Below are 20,774 nucleotides of genomic sequence, written 5' to 3'. Positions count from 1 at the left end.
TCTAAGTTCTAGGGGACTGATGACCTCAGAAGTTAAGTCCCATAGTGCTCGGAGCCATGTGAATCTTTTTTTTTTCTTTTTAGTTTCTTGTCTACTGTTATAAATATACCATGTCCATTTCCCGCGTCCCTATCCTTTTGGTATATGCTAAAATTTTCCTCAGAAGTCTCACTACTGTCAACTTCAGGTTTTAATCAGCTTTCTGTGCCTAATATTATGTGAGGTTCAGTGATTTTCAGGAACGCTTTGAACTCTGGCTCTTTGTTGCAATTGCTTTGACAGTTAACTACTAGGATTTTGATGCTGTTATCAGCGGGAGGCATTTCTTCGGATATAACCCTAATATTTTCGGGCTTCCCACAGCTGGACACGATGGAGAGACGCCTAATCTATAAAACCGTTGTGTGCACCCTACTCACAGTCAGCTACTCCTGTGGTTGCCTCTCATATGTACTGCAAACCTGACATATTTAGGGGGACCTACGACTCTCAGCCCTATGGTACAAATCTAGGAAGTCACTTCCTAGCTTGTCCCAGAACCCTCGGGGTCTCTGGTTCAAGCTTTCCACTCGACTAAGGACCAAGGAGCCACGATCGTGTCTGCGGAAAATGCGGCGGACTGTGAGCTTCGTTGAAACTCGGTGAGCAAGGTTGGAATTTCAGCTCTCTGTGATAGTCCCTGGAATGATCAAAGTACGACCACGGAGCCTAGATGAGAGACATTGTTCCAGTATGGGTCACAGTCTGTAGTTGGCTGCATCCTGTTCCCTCAGATACTGCCGGTATAGGCTCTTCACCATACTGAATTAGATCTCGAAGCTTACATACAGAGTTTACAAGATGTTCCTTCCCATCTCCTGCTGCCATTTCCCTAAGGGGTACTATTATTCGCCGTATGATTGAACTGCTGGCGACTAATAGATCACAACCCTTTTGTGTTTGCCTCCTTTTTACATGAGACGAAGCATGTTTCCCCAAAACAGGTGTAGTAAGACCCACTGGCTCAGTTTCAGTTTCAGTGACAGACAGCACCTCGAACTTGCTTGTTACAGGGATCGGTATCACACCCTACGTTTACCTTGGTCACGGTCTACCCCAAAGGTGCCTAGCCTAGACCTAACGCTGACACGCCACTCACAGTCATGTGTACGTGTAATGATGGGGCATGTGTTTCCTGCAGGAGAGAGTGTCCGAGTGTCCATAGGAGAGGGTAGTACTCGAGTTATCTTCGCTACCTCTGGTACACAACTCTCGATAGTAACCCCCCCCCCCACTTACCCATTCGCAGCAACTTCCGATCGCTTCACAGTAGTAAGGGTGATTTCCCAATACTTACGAATGACAACCAACTCATCCCCTGCCTGAGAACAGTAATCACAGTGGGCCTAAATTATGCCTAGTTCAATATTTTACAGAACACTAAATACACTCCTGGAAATTGGAATAAGAACACCGTGAATTCATTGTCCCAGGAAGGGGAAACTTTATTGACACATTCCTGGGGTCAGATACATCACATGATCACACTGACAGAACCACAGGCACATAGACACAGGCAACAGAGCATGCACAATGTCGGCACTAGTACAGTGTATATCCACCTTTCGCAGCAATGCAGGCTGCTATTCTCCCATGGAGACGATCGTAGAGATGCTGGATGTAGTCCTGTGGAACGGCTTGCCATGCCATTTCCACCTGGCGCCTCAGTTGGACCAGCGTTCGTGCTGGACGTGCAGACCGCGTGAGACGACGCTTCATCCAGTCCCAAACATGCTCAATGGGGGACAGATCCGGAGATCTTGCTGGCCAGGGTAGTTGACTTACACCTTCTAGAGCACGTTGGGTAGCACGGGATACACGCGGACGTGCATTGTCCTGTTGGAACAGCAAGTTCCCTTGCCGGTCTAGGAATGGTAGAACGATGGGTTCGATGACGGTTTGGATGTACCGTGCACTATTCAGTGTCCCCTCGACGATCACCAGTGGTGTACGGCCAGTGTAGGAGATCGCTCCCCACACCATGATGCCGGGTGTTGGCCCTGTGTGCCTCGGTCGTATGCAGTCCTGATTGTGGCGCTCACCTGCACGGCGCCAAACACGCATACGACCATCATTGGCACCAAGGCAGAAGCGACTCTCATCGCTGAAGACGACACGTCTCCATTCGTCCCTCCGTTCACGTCTGTCGCGACACCACTGGAGGCGGGCTGCACGATGTTGGGGCGTGAGCGGAAGACGGCCTAACGGTGTGCGGGACCGTAGCCCAGCTTCATGGAGACGGTTGCGAATGGTCCTCGCCGATACCCCAGGAGCAACAGTGTCCCTAATTTGCTGGGAAGTGGCGGTGCGGTCCCCTACGGCACTGCGTAGGATCCTACGGTCTTGGCGTGCATCCGTGCGTCGCTGCGGTCCGGTCCCAGAACGACGGGCACGTGCACCTTCTGCCGACCACTGGCGACAACATCGATGTACTGTGGAGACCTCACGCCCCACGTGTTGAGCAATTCGGCGGTACGTCCACCCGGCTTCCCGCATGCCCACTATACGCCCTAGCTCAAAGTCCGTCAACTGCACATACGGTTCACGTCCACGCTGTCGCGGCATGCTACCAGTGTTAAAGACTGCGATGGAGCTCCGTATGCCACGGCAAACTGGTTGACACTGACGGCGGCGGTGCACAAATGCTGCGCAGCTAGCGCCATTCGACGGCCAACACCGCGGTTCCTGGTGTGTCCGCTGTGCCGTGCGTGTGATCTTTGCTTGTACAGCCCTCTCGCAGTGTCCGGAGCAAGTATGGTGGGTCTGACACACCGGTGTCAATGTGTTCTTTTTTCCATTTCCAGGAGTGTAATTTATGTAGGGTGCAGTTGTTACAGAATAGTAAACAAATAACTTTATAGTAAGCTTGCTGATACCCTTTTACTTTATAGGCTCGATATGTTACAAATATTATCGTCGGTCATTTGAAATTTAAGTAATTTATAACCAGAAGCAATGTATCTCTACCGACAACAGAAAACTTCGTAGAAGTTTTACCTCTTATCGGAAGCGTTTTCCAGGTAGTGCTTACTAAAAAAGTTCGACGGTAGCGTTATTGTACGACAAAATGTATACAATATATATTCCTATTAAAAGACAGAACTAATGTGACACGATATGTTATTTACTCCCAGTAACTGTAAATCACAAACACCGATTAATTACGACATAGTTTACATAAAACACTCGTAAACTGTGAAAATCTTCACAAGCGTCTGAAACTTTACAGAATGTACCAGTTTCACGCAAATAAATAACAAAATTTTGGAACTGTCAGTTGTGAAAGATGACACTGTGTCCAAGATTTCTGAAAAGCACAATTAGCTTTACAGATTATTATATAAGACTACACAATATAACAGATTCCTGAAAACAATAGATCTCGACACCTGCATGAGTTCTGGTGAAATCAGCACGATAAACACGTTTAAATTTTACGTCAAGATTTTGTACCTGACTTTTCGAAGTGATTTTATGTCACTCATCTGATTTTACTCTAAGACAAAGGAAATGTCAGGGCTGGGCTTATATACTTAATTATAAGTAAATAATCGCGCAAATTGCACTGATTATGCCACTTAGTTGATTTTGCGTCCCCTTTACATTATGTGCCAAAGAAAAACGCTGAAGCTTCAGTATGCTTCACAAAAACGATATAAAATTTCAGAGCACAGCACACGTACATCCGCATATGATGTGGCGTATTCAGGGTCATGACATGAACCGATACTGATCTCGTGGTCGCTGGGCACTTGTTTGGGTTTTATTGAAGTTCAGTGCAAAATGTGCTATCCCTCCCATGCATACTAGGCAATTTTATGAAATAAAATTAATGGGAATTTGAAGATCATCCTCATTTTTTCTTAACCAATAGGGAGAGATGGTCTTTATAGCCTGGTCCCTTCAGTCCCACAAACCAACCATCTTAACCAATAAGATTTAAGCTTTTCCTCCCCTCCTCTTACTTTATAGCCAGAGCAGTTGTGTGGGCCGCTTCATTCGAAGTCTGTGCACCATAATGAGAAGATATGATTTGTTATAAATCAATTATTATTTAAAGTATATTTTTCTCTGCATGGTGTTGAAAATGTGTCGAATATTTTGAGAGTTGGTAATACCCACCAAAACAAGGAAAAAAACAGTCCATTGTACATGGGGACTTAAATGGGTACCTTAAGAGCTATAAACACTTACTCATCTTAGATACTGTGAAACAATTTGTTTCTACTGCAAACTCTTTGCTTTCCATATTTTGTAAGGAGATGGTATGGACCAAAATAACGAAACAGCTCCAGTAAACATAGGCTCTAAATGCATACCTGAAGAGCTATGAGCACTTTTTCATCTTCTCTACTGTGAGACACTTGTCTTCTATTGAACAAGTGCTCATGGCTCTTAAGGCATTAATTTTAGAGACAGTGTCTCCTAGACACTTGTTCTTGGTTTGGTGAGTACTAAAACCTCTCAAAATGTTCGATACTTTCTTTAAATACACTGTATGGTTTAGTTTTACTCTGTAGTGAGACGCTCAGGAAATAATAACAATAATGAAGAAAAGTAGCTTATATTTTGTTATGAATAACTTTTTTGCAGTTCAGCAATTGTTATTTATTAACATTTTTCATTTAAGTTTTTATTTACAATGCTATTTATATTTTTTTCTGATGACTTAAATACTACATTCCTACTTTTTTATCAGTTCCTATACACACTCGTCACTCTATGAAACAATATTTACACTTTGACCATTTCTTTCTGATCATTTCCATACACAAAATACACAGTATATGGAAATGGGGACAAAGAATAGCAGGTGAAGAAAATACACACACACACACACACACACACACACACACACATACATATATATATATATATATATATATATATATATATATATATATATATATACTCCTGGAAATGGAAAAAATAACACATTGACACCGGTGTGTCAGACCCACCATACTTGCTCCGGACACTGCGAGAGGGCTGTACAAGCAATGATCACACGCACGGCACAGCGGACACACCAGGAACCGCGGTGTTGGCCGTCGAATGGCGCTAGCTGCGCAGCATTTGTGCACCGCCGCCGTCAGTGTCAGCCAGTTTGCCGTGGCATACGGAGCTCCATCGCAGTCTTTAACACTGGTAGCATGCCGCGACAGCGTGGACGTGAACCGTATGTGCAGTTGACGGACTTTGAGCGAGGGCGTATAGTGGGCATGCGGGAGGCCGGGTGGACGTACCGCCGAATTGCTCAACACGTGGGGCGTGAGGTCTCCACAGTACATCGATGTTGTCGCCAGTGGTCGGCGGAAGGTGCACGTGCCCGTCGTTCTGGGACCGGACCGCAGCGACGCACGGATGCACGCCAAGACCGTAGGATCCTACGCAGTGCCGTAGGGGGGAAATTAGGGACACTGTTGCTCCTGGAGTATCGGCGAGGACCATTCGCAACCGTCTTCATGAAGCTGGGCTACGGTCCCGCACACCGTTAGGCCGTCTTCCGCTCACGCCCCAACATCGTGCAGTCCGCCTCCAGTGGTGTCGCGACAGGCGTGAATGGAGGGACGAATGGAGACGTGTCGTCTTCAGCGATGAGAGGCGCTTCTGCCTTGGTGCCAATGATGGTCGTATGCGTGTTTGGCGCCGTGCAGGTGAGCGCCACAATCAGGACTGCATACGACCGAGGCACACAGGGCCAACACCCGGCATCATGGTGTGGGGAGCGATCTCCTACACTGGCCGTACACCACTGGTGATCGTCGAGGGGACACTGAATAGTGCACGGTACATCCAAACCGTCATCGAACCCATCGTTCTACCATTCCTAGACCAGCAAGGGAACTTGCTGTTCCAACAGGACAATGCACGTCCGCATGTATCCCGTGCCACCCAACGTGCTCTAGAAGGTGTAAGTCAACTACCCTGGCCAGCAAGATCTCCGGATCTGTCCCCCATTGAGCATGTTTGGGACTAGATGAAGCGTCGTCTCACGCGGTCTGCACGTCCAGCACGAACGCTGGTCCAACTGAGGCGCCAGGTGGAAATGGCATGGCAAGCCGTTCCACAGGACTACATCCAGCATCTCTACGATCGTCTCCATGGGAGAATAGCAGCCTGCATTGCTGCGAAAGGTGGATATACACTGTACTAGTGCCGACATTGTGCATGCTCTGTTGCCTGTGTCTATGTCCCTGCGGTTCTGTCAGTGTGATCATGTGATGTATCTGACCCCAGGAATGTGTCAATAAAGTTTCCCCTTCCTGGGACAATGAATTCACGGTGTTCTTATTTCAATTTCCAGGAGTGTATATGCACGCACATAGTGTGCTGTCAGACACACATGCTCATACACACACCTCTGATAAACGCTTCTTCCAGTTATTCTGCATACATTTCCACATATTCACCGTTTGCAAATAAATAACCATCCACATACTCAGTCACTCTCAAGCGAATATGCGAATATTGTAAGTAAGGGGTGGATTGGGGGGGGGGGCGGGAGAGGACGTGGGGAGGCTGTCCCTATCCTGTCCCCATGGGTGATGAACTGTTTGTCATTGTAATGAGACAGCCTCTCAATAGAGAAACTAGTTGATGCCCTATATATGGAGCAGTGCCATCGCCCTCGAGCAGGCACTTTCTGTAATGTAGCAGTCTTCCTACTGAGAGTCTTTCAGGCCACGTGATGCACAACTTCAGCCCGCGTTTTGGTGGCATCTGCTTCTATACTGACTATTGATCAGCTATCGAGATAAACACATCCAGGTGGTAGCGGCGTCACCTTATGAGGAATGACTGCTAGTCAGACACACAAATGGAGCATGTAGTATATTTCAGCGAGCTCTTTGTGTGCAGAATGGGGAAGGCATGAGATCTATCTGAGTTTGACCGAGGGCAGAATTTGATGACCTGTGTGCTTGACATGAGCATTTAGGAACTTGCACAATTTGTCAAATGTTCGAGAAGTACTGTGGTGAGTGTCTTCAATACGTGGCGAAACCAAGGTGAAACTACGTCCAGATGTCGTGGCGTTGGGAGCCCAGCCCTCATTAGAGATGTCGGACGTCGTAAACTGGAGAGACTTGTGAAGCAGGACAGATGGTGAACTGTGGCAGAACTAACATCAAACTCGGCAGATTGCAAGTGTGTCTGAATACATAGTGCACTGAACACTCCTTACAGTGAACTTACACAGCCGATGACCTATACATGTGCCAATGTTAAAAAGTGGTTCAAATGGCTCTAAGCACTATGGGATTTAACATCTGAGGTCATCAGTCTCCTAGACTTAGAACTGCTTAAGCCTAACTAACCTAAAGACATCACACACATCCATGCCCGAGGCAGGATTCGAACCTGCGACCATAGCAGCAGCGTGGTTCTGGACTGAAGATCCTAGAACAGCTCTGCCGCAGCGGCCGGCTGCCAATGTTAACACCACTACATTGGCAACTACGACTGAAATGAGCACATGACCGTTGGCAATGGATGTTCGCGCAATGGTAGAGCATGCATGATCTGATGAATCCCAATACCATCTTCATCAGGCCATGGCGAGGAACAGCTCCTTTATACCTGTGCAGTGAGACGGAGACAAGCTGGCGGTGGCTCCATTATGCTCTGGGAAACATTCACATGGGCATCCATGGATGAAGTGGAGGTCCTGCTAGGTACCATGATGCCCAACGAGTATCATTCACTCGTTGCAGACTACATACACCCCGTCATGTTCCGTGGTGGCAGTGGTACTTTTCAGCAAGATAATGAATCATATCAATAGGCCAGGAGTGTGACGAAGTGGTTTGAGGAACACAGTGGTGAATTCCAATCAATGTGATGGCCACCCAACTCATCAAATCTGGACCCAGTCAAACACATCTGTGAATTATATGACTTTTGTGCAGATGTGTTCTAATTCTAGCATGCTATGACGTGTCACTGCTGTTATCCATGGCAAAGGTGGACACAGCGGCTATTGCATAGGTTTTCAGAATGTTCTGGCTGATCAGTGTGTATGGTATGCATACATTTTTGTTATGAGTCCTAGAGGCTCCACAGTCTGAACCACAGAATTTGTCTTTCAAATGCCTGATAACCTTATTTTATGCTGTTATTCCGTAAGGATTATCAGCTGCATATCCAGACATGTTGAATGTTTTGGAATTGTATCTAATTACTTCATATAAATAGCAGTCATTCACCTAGTATATGACGCTGTCTATGTCCATATACAAAAGTTTGAGATCAGCGAAGTTTGGCTTCGCCAACTCTTAGTGGAGACACTAGATGTAGAGTTTGGATAGGTTTAAAATCCACATACTGACGAGGACAGGCTTCGTGAACCACACAGACGCCTTAATCTCCACAGGGACCTGTTCTTTATTGAGGAAAACGGCCCACTTAAAATTTGACCTGGCGATGTAATCTCTTGCACTAACACAACCCTCCCAACGGTAAACTAAATGAATTTCACAGTACTGTCTAACATTTCCCTTGGTGATGCGGAAAACTGAATTTTTCATTAACTTATAAGAATATTTTTCAAGGCCATCCATAGCGAGGGCATTCTGTTCAGTGTTTACATCAATGCACTCCTTCAACCAGCGATACTTCCTGAACGAGGTGCTGCAGTTGAGTCTACTCAGTTTCATTCCCAAACTGAGACTTTACTGTAGGTTTCTGTAGTGCAGAATACATCGCATTTTATTAACCAGCGTTGTTGTCAGTTTGGAGATGCAGTCATTGTGGTGCTCCGGACACAGTGGCAAATCACTGTGTCATGAAAAGGGGTAAGATACGCCAGTTCTGCCTCCAAGCCGTATACGTCAGCAGCAGAATCAGCAACCATATCATGCATCATTTCTTTCAATGTTGTGATTTCCTCTCTGGACATACATAAGAACCCTTCAAACGGGAGAGGTTGTGGCATCTTTATTTCCAACTAAAGGACATACCTCAATTTTTAAGATGGCCTGTTCTCCTCCTCACTCATTTGCAGCTTATTCACATTGGCATTCATGTGCAGACGCTGACAAAGTTCCCCACCGCTATACACTCTTGCATATTCCACTAAATCCGAGATGCCGAGCTCCTGCGAAATTTTCATCACATGCCTGTACTCCACATCCTATCATCCCGACACAATGTCTCAGCAAGACTGAGGAGATACTTACATGAAACGTAGCGAATATAGGATGTGGAGCATTATTTTTGTCATGTTGCATGGAAAATGAAATGTATTTTTCAGTGTTGTCAGGTATTACTCTGACATTCTCATTTCTCAAGTCCAAATCACTCAAGTGCTCAAAGAGTAAGTGAGAATTATACCTGTTCAAATTATGGAGGAAGATGGATGTACGTCATGGCAGTTGGTACTTCAAATTGCATGCACTGTGAGCTGCACCACAAAACTTCACCATTTGATGACACTGGTCTCTACATGGAGCTTCCACTTCTCTGTCTAATGGCAGCCCACAGGTATAACAGTGAACTACCTGTTCATACAAGGCATCATTTGCTGGTGAGTTGGTCATGGGAGTGTTAATATGATAAATTCAATAAACTTCCCACGCAATTTTTTCGAGCTCAGAGAGGAATCTGCCCACAGGATTATCCCTGCTATGTGATTCATATTTGTTTATGTTGGAGTGGTATTAGCACACAACTTGATACGCTGCCACATCCAGTCCATGTTATTCTGTGGGGGCTGTATGAGAGACGTTGGGGTCACCTTCAAAATGCGCCTCAGAACTTCAGAAGCTAGGAGGCACTTCAGTGTACACGATGAAGGGTCATCGTGCTTAGTGATGGGAATCCTTAAAGTTTAAGAACTTATCCTTGGCAAGTTTACTACACATACTAGTTACTGACTCAAGTAGTCAATGATGTAACCTTATAGATACTCAGTTTTGGTACAAGAGCAAAAATAGCTTATCCTGTTTAAATCGGCAGTGGAGCTGAACTTAAGTGGGACATGACTTTGATGCACACACAGTTTGCTGGTGCTCGGCCCCAGACAACAGCGACAAATCTACACGTATGGTTCTTCGAATGGCTACTTTGTAAAAGCAGAGGGGTATAACTATTTTATGCTTTACTTCCTTTTGCGCAGTGTGTTCTTCATCATCTCCTTCTGGCACAGTTTTGCCTGCAACCACGCAGTAAACGTGAATTGCATAACCTGTGTTCCATCTCAGAAATTGTGGTATGTCCTGGAGTTATATGTAGAATGAGATGCTGCTGAAGATATAATGTTTGCAGACATTAACTGTTTTGTATGCATATGTACTTACTGCATGTTAAGCGTAATTTCTATAACAATCCAGAAGTGACCATGCAAATCAAAATGTATCACCATTAGGAATATTGTGGACAGTAATACATGCTTGTTTAGCGGCAATATCATTTGGAAAAGGAGTGAAACTGGACCTCCTATTAATAGGATCAAAAACATGTGAGTATACGTTGAGATAGAATAGATGGCTGAGCACCTCACAACACACTCATTCCTGCATCTCGGGAAAATGGCTTGGTACAGCACTGTTAGTAAAATTTCCGAACTTGTCTGCGATTGACTCGCCGCACAATACTACACCATTTCTCTCCCAATTGCAGACAATGCTGTTTTCTTCAACAGCACCACTATCTTATTTCGCATGATGTGTGAGTTCACAGCACAGAACTGTGGGATATACGTCATCTGCATACGCTGCTATCGAGCATGAAATGCAAAACGTAAACGTTTTGTGGAACATCACTCACCATCATTAAGCCATTTCAAACTCTCTGAAGCGATCAACAGTAGCTGACGCTTTTCACAAGCGCGACGGAGCTCGCTACCACCATCGCAGCTGCTGCCTGTTACCAACATGTGTGTCCTGGGATGCAGCATTCAGAGGCAAATGGTGTGCCCAGTAATCTGTCACAAAACTGTTAGTAATAGAACTGTTTTTGACGGTGTGTCAGAAAGTAAAATATATTGTAGTTGTGCTAGCATTACACTCAGTTTTCAGCATTCAAACGAAACACGACATAAAAATTTCGGCTATGAGCAGTTTCGACCATAAGACATTGCTAGACCGTGGGTAAACAAATAGCGTAATATACTGAACATATATGTCAAGATGTCCTCCAGGAAATGCTGCAACCTACAGTGTTGCCAGGTTATAGAGATAACCGGACGTAAGGATATTATTAGTGGGGCCGTTATTGTTTGTCCCATGTTGCGATCGGTGCGTACTTAAGACTCTGCGGCGGCCTATGGCTGGCCAGGTTCTGTAGGAAAGAGTGTACATTAAATAAGTATATATCGGAAACTATTCGGAGTAGGCCATATGTCCATATGACTTTTTGCTTCAAGTGAGCGTTCCAGTCAAATCCCTGAATACTGACCGTTCCTCCTAGGATACCCGATTTTAAAGTGTAACTGACGCAATGCATTTTCGACAATGACATAGAACAGACTGACATACGAACTGTATTGTTTCTAATGTAACGGCACTGAAGACTTGTGATCTTGCACTTGTATCAGCCAGTGTTCGTAATTTACCAAGTTACACTATATTTTTCACAGTACCCCATATACGGAAGTCCAAAGCTGTTAAATATGGCGATCAATCTGGATACTCTGCAGTATTTCCTCTTCGTCCTAACCATACAGAAGGGAATGAACCATTGAGAAATAGTCTCAAATCAAGTTCAGTTACCTTTAAGGGTCACTTCATCCGTCCGAGCAATCACATATTAAGAAACACTAATCGACTTGATAAAAGTTGATGAACCATTCAACGATATTCAGATCGCCTATCTGCATAACCGTCGTTCAAAGCGTGGAGAAGTGTCATAACGTAAGCTGTGCACCTCTGAGTCTGAAAAATACTGTGAACACTTGTTTTGCTGGTCGCAGGCTACCAGGAGTATTGCCTTACAGACTTTTTCAGGCACTGAGTGTACGCCTGACTGTTTGCATCAACACTTTCGTTGTCTATTGAACGTCTCTTTCTTCTGCTATGTTCTTTCTCTACATAATGAGCCATTCCATCGACTTCAAACTTTTATAGGATTCTTGTAAATGTTAGCCGTTAAGGTGGTGGAATTTTAAAATCAACTCTTTAACGTCGTCGAAGCTCATTCACATTCTCTTTCTTCCAGTAACACTCAGGCGTTCAATTTCGTTCTTCAAACCATAACACCATGTTTATTCCGAAGCCTCCAACAGACGGAAGCGTTGTCGAGCTTTCTGCTGTTTTCTGAATTGTCATTCTCAAAAAATTTATTTCTAATGTTGGTTAATTGACGAAAGACTCAGTTTCAAAGAGTGTATGAATCACTTTTAGTCAGTTTGCATTTTATGACCTCTACATTTACGAAGGATACATGTATCCCACTCAAAAACTAGGAAATTGATCATACTTCTCTGACTTTTGTTATTAAATGCAGACTGACAAAGCGTGTAATTAATATATTGTTCAAAATGGTCAATACGAATGAACCACATATTTCATTTTTACTATACTGAACTCACAAGTAGAAGTGTTTATTTCTTTATAGGTTTTAAGATATGAATTTAAGCTTTCTCCTTTTCCCCATTGTAGCATTTGAAGGTAGCCGTCTAGGGCGAAAACGATTATGAATGTGTCACACAATGTCACTGTGTCCGAAATAAAAGGACGTTAATAAAACGTCAATCACTAATCTCCTTCGACAAAATCTTGTTTCTTTTCCGAAAAACATTACTGCCCTTCACAGTTAATAACGAAAGAGGAGACAGGAGGCTAGGGCTAGTTGTAATGCAATGGATGACGTTATGAAAGAAGTATAACAAGATGCTACATAAGGGATGGCTAAAAAATCGCCCGTGTCCTTTTTTAAAGGACACATTCTGAAATTCATTCAAAGCAATTTAAGGAAACAAAGGAAAAACTATGTCACAATAACTAGAACAGCTTGGCAGGGATTTAAACCCCGCTTCTTCCAAATGCGTGTCCAGAACCTTAACAGATGTGTTATGGTGCTGAATAAAAATTATCTTTGACAGTAGTCATATTATTAGTGAAACATAATTTAATTAACCAAGAAAAGTATCGTTTGACGCATTTTGAACGACATTACTACTATAGAAATATGCTCAACTCTAGCAGCAAAAGGATTAGAATATCGACAGCATCTTGTATGTCGCCTATATGGAGTATTCTGTCAGCACCGCAGACTGCTAGCTAGTATCGTTGCCTTTAAATTACAGCAATATAAAAGCGAATATTCAAATGGAAGCTGCTCAGGGTTGTGAATCTCATAAATACGTTTTACACAGGTTCCGCAACAGTAAAGGCTTAGATATGAAGCCAGTTTCTCTTGTGACAGAATTTCAGTGGATACAAAGAGATTATTTCTACAAAATTAAATATTTAAATGCTTCAATAAACGAGTATTTTAGTGCGCTGTCAAAATAGATCACTCTCATACGTTTGTGTGGTTAGTAATATTTACTTCCTAATTTTAATTAGTGATGAAATATTTCGTGAGTCCGCCCATACGATCTTCACCGCAGACATTTAACATAATCTGTACTTCAGATGTGCTCGTGCATTAATTTTGCAATGTAAAGTACGTTTAACATTTTTTCATTTTTTTTACTGGTTTGCTTATCAAGGATTTCATGAAACAACTTAGCCTTCTTTATTTTCTCCTTTCTTTCTTTCTCGCAGTTTTTCATTCTTTCCCTGTGTTTTTCTTTTTTTTCTTCTGTTCTATTAGCCTGTCTTTTGTTTGTTTTCTCGTGGAAGCCGTTGGAACTTTTTACTTTTGCTATGAACTTTTGTGTTTCTCTTATTTCTTCCTCCATTATTTTTATTTTCCTCAGGTTTCCATTAACTTCTTTGATCCACGTCAGTGAGGTTTTTGGGTTTCCATCAAAAAAGTTAACACTTTTTTTTTCGTTTATCCTTCTTGATCTAGCCTGATACATGTCCATGGATGCAGCTCTTCTCTTCCTCATTGTGTCTGACATTCGTTTAACTTTTTCATAAACTCTTACTACTTCTTCATATCCTTTTCCAGCTGTCATATGTTGGTCCCAAGATTTCCCTGACTGTTTTCCTTTCCTCCTTTTCTCTTTCACTTAATTTTCGGGCTGTATTTTACATAAGTGATTATAAAGGACAAAGATATCCGTGTCTAATGACACTGTTGTATCGCCGGAGTTTTGCACTTGTGGAAATAGATTTCTTGCTATTCAGGTTTTTTGTTAGTTGAAGAGCTACTTCCATTTTCCTTGCTCTTGGTAATTAGTTTCATGTCCAAGGCATTTGGTTGTATTATTTCGCCTAGATATATAAATTCTGCAAACTTTTTTATTTTCATATAATGAGGTTCCAGGTATTTCGGTGTCTCCATTTCATCTGTCATATACTGTGTCTTTGTTTTTCTAAAGATGTACATAGGCCTGCTTTTGAAGCTGTCTCTTGTAGCACATTTATCTGTTCTGCTGCGTCTTGTATAGGTTCAGCTAAGATAGAAAGTTCGTCTGCAAAAACCAAACAGTCAGTAGTCAGATTGTCCCCTTTTCTTCCAATTGCGATTTCTTAAATTCCTTGTTTTCCTCGATTTCCTTATTACCGTTTGAAGTACACAACTGAACAGTACTGGGGAAACTCTCCATCGCCTTGTCTCAAACCAGCTTCGATCTCTAAAGCCATGGAGGTTTCACCTAATAATTTATTTTAATTTTGTATTTTTTTTTAGTATTTCTTGTAAACTGGGCAGTGTTGTACCTAGAGGACAGTGTATCTAGGAACATATGATATTAGTAGTCGGTACTTCAGTCTAGTGACTGATTTCAGAAACATATTAAGGAAAGCTCACTAGAGACGGCCATAAGCTGTTTCCGCTATTTGCGAGTTTTCGATGTTGCAAGACGTGAGGTGGTGTTTTGTGCAACATTTGTAAATATTTTGAGTTCCATACATTTAAATACGGCTATTTGCGAAATATTGTCAATTCTTCTGTTACCCGTGACAAGTAAAGCTCTATTTATTGATGAAACTAGTTACATCAAGTGTTGACAGTAAAACCCTACATCGTATGTCATGTACCCTCTCGTGCCTTGAAACAGAAGAAGTTGTTTTACCATGCAACACCTGACACTTGCAATTGTATATTTAATGTCTTATGAATTTTACCATTCCTGATAATGGAATTCGGTTTAAGTTTCCAGTAGCATGTATTTAAAATTTATTTAGCTTGTATATGGTTTTTGACCATAACATAGCTTAATTTGAGTGACTTGATGAATATTGGTGTATAGGACGGTAATAATATAACAGATAGAAAACTAAATACAACAACGACAAGATTTTCTCGATCTTAAGTTTCTGTGAAATATTTGTTCCTGAGCTGTACTAGATTGTATCTTGGAACACATTTTATACTTGTAAAAAACTTAATGTTCCGGAATAAATTTCATAGTTTTAGAAATACATTGCGAAACATAAAAAGTGAAACCCATTACTTGAAAACTGTATAAGATAATATGTTAAACCTGTGTTACAGAGATCACTAGAGGCAAAGGTTTGAAATGTGTCCCAAGGCACAATACTCCCCACTACTTGAAAACGTGTGTCATTTTTCACAGTGACATGTACCTTTTCTAACGATTGCCGGTGGGACAGTGCTTCGTCCTGCCGTTTACACTTTACTTGTGCAACCACCAGTGACTGACTGTACTCAAAGTGTAGCTATATTGCTTTGAAACTGGTGTGCTAAACAAACACATTTACTGGTTGTAGGGTGAAGTATCTTCCCTTACAGAAGTAACAGAAGCAGTACACATTTTGAAATACAGTCTGTCAGAGCGTTATATTTAGTAGCTTTTATGACAAACGACTTGGTATTTTGTTAAAGTATTCATAAAGAATTTTCGTGTTAACAAGAGACTGTTAAGCACAATGCTTATCGACTAATTACAATTTACGCAATCATAGCTCCTGGAAAGCACTGCGATTACTGCCTACGGCGGTGCTTTGCTATACTGAAGGCAAAACACGCGCTTCTTGCTCGAACAGGTTGGGCAAGATACTATACCATCTGTGCGCAACACGTATTACGGCCGTATTGCGTGATACGCCGTGGAGGGGCCCGGAATAAAACAGGAAGATCATTCAACAGTGTTAACTACTATCCCATGTGGAACCTATCGCGTTCCCCATCGCCTGTCTTTAATTTAATTTTTGACCGTGGAGCTCGGCAGAATTACCTAATAAGCAATCCGCCACCTACCACATGTTCCCGGCAGCGGGAGAATTGAGTGCTTATAAAGAGGATAGCGTGAGCTATTACTTGTGCCGGCAGGCAGGCGTCACGCAGGTGTCTTTTGGGGGCGTTGTGGGCGGGGCGCGGCGTGGGCGGTGGCGGGGGCGGGACGGGGGCGCGTCTACCGAGGCGGCGGCTAGATGAAAGAGCGCCGGGCCCGTGTCATTTGCCGACGTCTGCCCGCAGTCATGCAAGCCTGCAGCGTCGCTCCAAGGACTGTGATTTTTCTTTCTTTGACGTGAATAATGTCAGCTATAAGATCAGCAGAACGCCATTAGCATTTCACAGGTCTATAAAACACCAACGAGAGATCGTTTCGGGAAGGATGTAGGTCAGAATGACTATAGATATAAGTGGCATGCAGCGACGGTTTTACAGATTTCTAAAATCGTTTAGCTCATTTATCCACTGGTCGCTTGTATTTGACAGTCCGAAGACTTTTGATTTAGATCTTCACCTGAATCTATGCTGTTCAAGTCTCTTTATCTCTGTATAATTTTACATCCACCTGCAGCTATTTGAGATATTCAAGGTGTCGCCTGCGTATCCAGTTCTTATGTCTTACATACCCTCCATTAAGAAATTAACTGTTCCTAAGTGCCTTTTGATATATCGTAGCTACTTATCCTTTGTGACATCAAGTTACGTCATAAACTTTGTTTGTACCTTAGTTTGATTCATTACCTTATCATTAGTCATCTGATCTACTCATATAATCGTCAGCATTCTTCTGTAGCGGCACACTACTCTAGCTATTATTCTCTGCTTGTCTGAACCGTTTATCATCCACTGCACAAGACTACACTTCAGACAAATACCTCAAGAAAAAACTTCCTAACACTTAAACTTGCCTGCGACGTTAAAAGCATGTCGCTGGTGGCCGAGCGGTTCTAGGTGCTTCAGTCCGGAACCGCGCGACCGCTACGGTCGCAGGTTCGCATCCTGCCTCGGGCATGGCTGTGTGTGATGTCCTTAGGTTAGTTAGGTTTAAGTAGTTCTACGTTTAGGGGACTGATGACCTCAGATGTTAAGCCCCATAGTGCTGAGAGCCATTTGAACCATTTGACGTTAAAAGATATTTCTTTTGCATGAACGTCTCTCGTTCAGAAGATATTTTCTTGCTCTGCCCATCTGCATTTCGTATACTCTCTTTTTCGGTCATCGTCATTTATTTTGCTGGCCAAATACCAGATCCCACCGACTTGTTTTAGTACCCCATTTCGTAAGCAAATACCATGAATATCGATGACTTAAACTGGTGACAGTCCTACGTTCTTGTTTTACTTTTCTTGATGTTCATCTTATAATCTCATTTCAAGACATCATCACTTACATTCAACTGATTTTTCTAGTCCTTCGATATCTGCAATAGAATTACAGTGTCGTGTGCCAATTTAAAAGTATTAATTTCTTTTTACTAAACTTTAATTCCTTTTTTTAAAATTTGTCCTTAGTTACCTTTAATGATTACTCTAAATACAATACGTAAGAGCGCTGGGCGTAGGCTACAGCACTGTCGCACTCCTTTCCCAATCAGAACAATTATAAAACACTATCAATATTTACTTGATGGTTGAGCATGAAAATACAGCGCCCTGCAAGCGAAGATCTGTGAAAAATATGGATAACTACTCGCGGGTTGTAACTCAAACGATTCTTTAAGTTTTTATGTGTAAGAGGAAATGAACTACACGTTACTGGTGGCTGTTTACAGCGTCATACATGTTCTCAACCTTCTGTGACAGTGTACACTTACTTCAACATCAACCAAATCGCCATTGCGACAGCAACAGGTGTCGGAAAACTGGAACTAGATAACACGTGTGTCAACGGAATTATGAGACAATAGGTTAAAAATCTCAAACGACTTATAGCTGAAACAACGTATCAGGCAATCCTCTCTAACAGAACCCTGTCTAATTAAACATCCTCCAGTGAACTTAATTCATACACCAGTTGAAATCAAGAGAGAGGAGCTTGGCGGATGCTTCTGCAACAGAATGAGACGTTCTTTATTATTGCTCACCTTGAGGAAAGCTCGTGGTGAGGGGAACTTGCTGTCTTGAGTTCAACACTCGGTAACCATTCTATGATAGTCACTGACGTTAATGTGATACCTACTTTCCTTGGGCCAAAACAGATAAAGAGCAGCATGTTGCTCTGTATGTTGACCACAATAGGTACTCGAATAGTAGTTTCATGAGGAGAAATACACAAAATTAATTTAAAGTCCTTTTCAAAGTGAATTCTACATCGTATGTGTTAAGAAAACTCTCCAGAAGAATCAACAGGAAAATATTCTGAGCAACGCCGAGTAATCACCAGATACAAGGCGGAGTGGAGTGAAGCATTACGACATCCTGGGTACTGAGGGAGACAGAACATCAAATAAATTCAATATTATCTCTTTATTCCGCTGTAATACTGTAACTTTTTGATGCTGGCAATTGTTTTCCCCAATTTAAATGTCAGTTCTGACACAAATAGCTGAGACGACCACCATTCTAGCCATGGCTGTCAGCCTAATTACGAAGGCACTAAGAAAAATCCTTTTATCTACATTCCATGGCGTGAGAACAAATGAGATTCATTTCGGACACTTCTGTACATACTATGCTGGTCCGTGCAGTCAACGTTAGACTGAAATATGGTCATCCAGCGGCAACAGCTGGTTCCAAACATTTATGGCATAACAACATTTTCGCCAGGCGGCTGTCTGAGGTATCAATAATCAACTTATTCCACTACCTATTTCCGCCTGCAGGCATTTTAAGTGATTATGAAGAACGTTATTACATATAATAGTGGGAGAAATGGGACAATCGATCTGACAAATATCTCATATCGTGAGTTATCATAGCTATATGGAGGAAAAACAGAGAGCTGAAACTGCCTTCAAATACATCGCCTGAATTATCTAGCTCATAGCACTCTGGGTATTGGCATCACGGTGGTAAGAAAAACAACTCGTGCAATGACACAAAGTGATCAACAGGTGCAAAGATGTAGCGAAAGAGTCCATCAACAAGGTAGATGGTGGCGACAATGAGGCCATCTAGAAAATGAAGTTCTGAACACTAGTACTAACGAAATTTGCAATATTCCTTGTGCACTTTGTAAAATCTATGCTGTAATAATGGATTATGTACGTCTAACTACGAATATGGATGGCTGCAGTTCCTAACAAAGCCTTTTACCAGAGTCAACATTAATCATATCAGGCAACTTGTTTATTTTGTTGAATGGCATTCGCCATCTGCGGTGTTAAAATTGAGTTTACGCTTTTATAGGCAGACGCGATGACAACAGAGCATCCGAAAAGTGCCTTACAGACTCTCCATCTAATCGGAAGTAACAGTTCTTTAGGAAACGCAGTTGAGTATGTTATGTGGAGCATTCCTGAAATTTCACTTACAACTACAAATTTACTTCAAAGTAAGAGTGATGTATCCGTAATCACGTTAATTAACGTATATTCGTTGACAGTGATAAGCTGTCAAAGGAAAGAAATCGATTAACACAGAAAACAATTTGTTTCTCAACGTACATTTCCTAACAATATATATTAATTTCGTTGCTATTAATACGCATTCCTTAACTGACTTTGGTGGGTTGAAAGCTATAAACGTAGTTTCAGTTACTCTGGAGCTTAATGCAAGATGTACCGCATAGGAAAATGGAGAGACTGTCACCTCTAGCTGTTAAGAACACTGTCCAATACTTACAGAATGTCACGAATACTGTCGATGCTCAGCTATTGACTACAGATTCGAATCTCGCCGTATTCGAATATTTTAGTTTTTGATCATTTTACTCAACCTGAAGATATCATAACGGCATTACGCACACTGTGTTGTTACTTTGTTCTTTTAAATGCTTCCCGGTTTAGACCGTACCTGTAAATAAACTCACTACGGTGAACCATTATGTAGAGTGACTTCGTATTTGTTATTCAAAACAAATAAAGAAGTGTTTGCCCATTATTTTTGAATGCGCTCTATTGAAATCGGTGAAGGTGAAGACGACGTAATTGGTTGTTCTAAACAATATTTATGTGGCTGCCGAAAACGGTATGCTTTGGCGTCGCCTGCGAAATCCCGTGTATAGCGCCCACATACCCCCATGAAGTAAGCGCTGCCATCATTAAAGAGCTTCACTTCCGTTCAAGATATGGCGTCTGTATGGAACCAGGTGGAAACAGGACCACTACAATGGACATTTATTTCGAGCACGCCCCTACTTTAGTTGCATCGTTGTGTGAAAGAGAAATAAAACCAAATGACTCTTAAACATTTATAAGTAGAATTTGTGAAAAGGAATTCCCGATTTGTCCTGGATTCATCAGCACTAATGTCAGAAAGCATGTGCCTTTTCCGCTATTTCCTTAGTTTTAATTTTAGCGAAATCCAACCTACGTTATCTAT

Source organism: Schistocerca cancellata, chromosome 4 (genome assembly GCF_023864275.1).
Source record: "Schistocerca cancellata isolate TAMUIC-IGC-003103 chromosome 4, iqSchCanc2.1, whole genome shotgun sequence".
NCBI classification, from domain to species: Eukaryota; Metazoa; Arthropoda; class Insecta; order Orthoptera; family Acrididae; genus Schistocerca; species Schistocerca cancellata.
The sequence above is the reverse complement of the archived record's forward strand: the minus strand, read 5'-3'. Positions refer to the sequence as shown.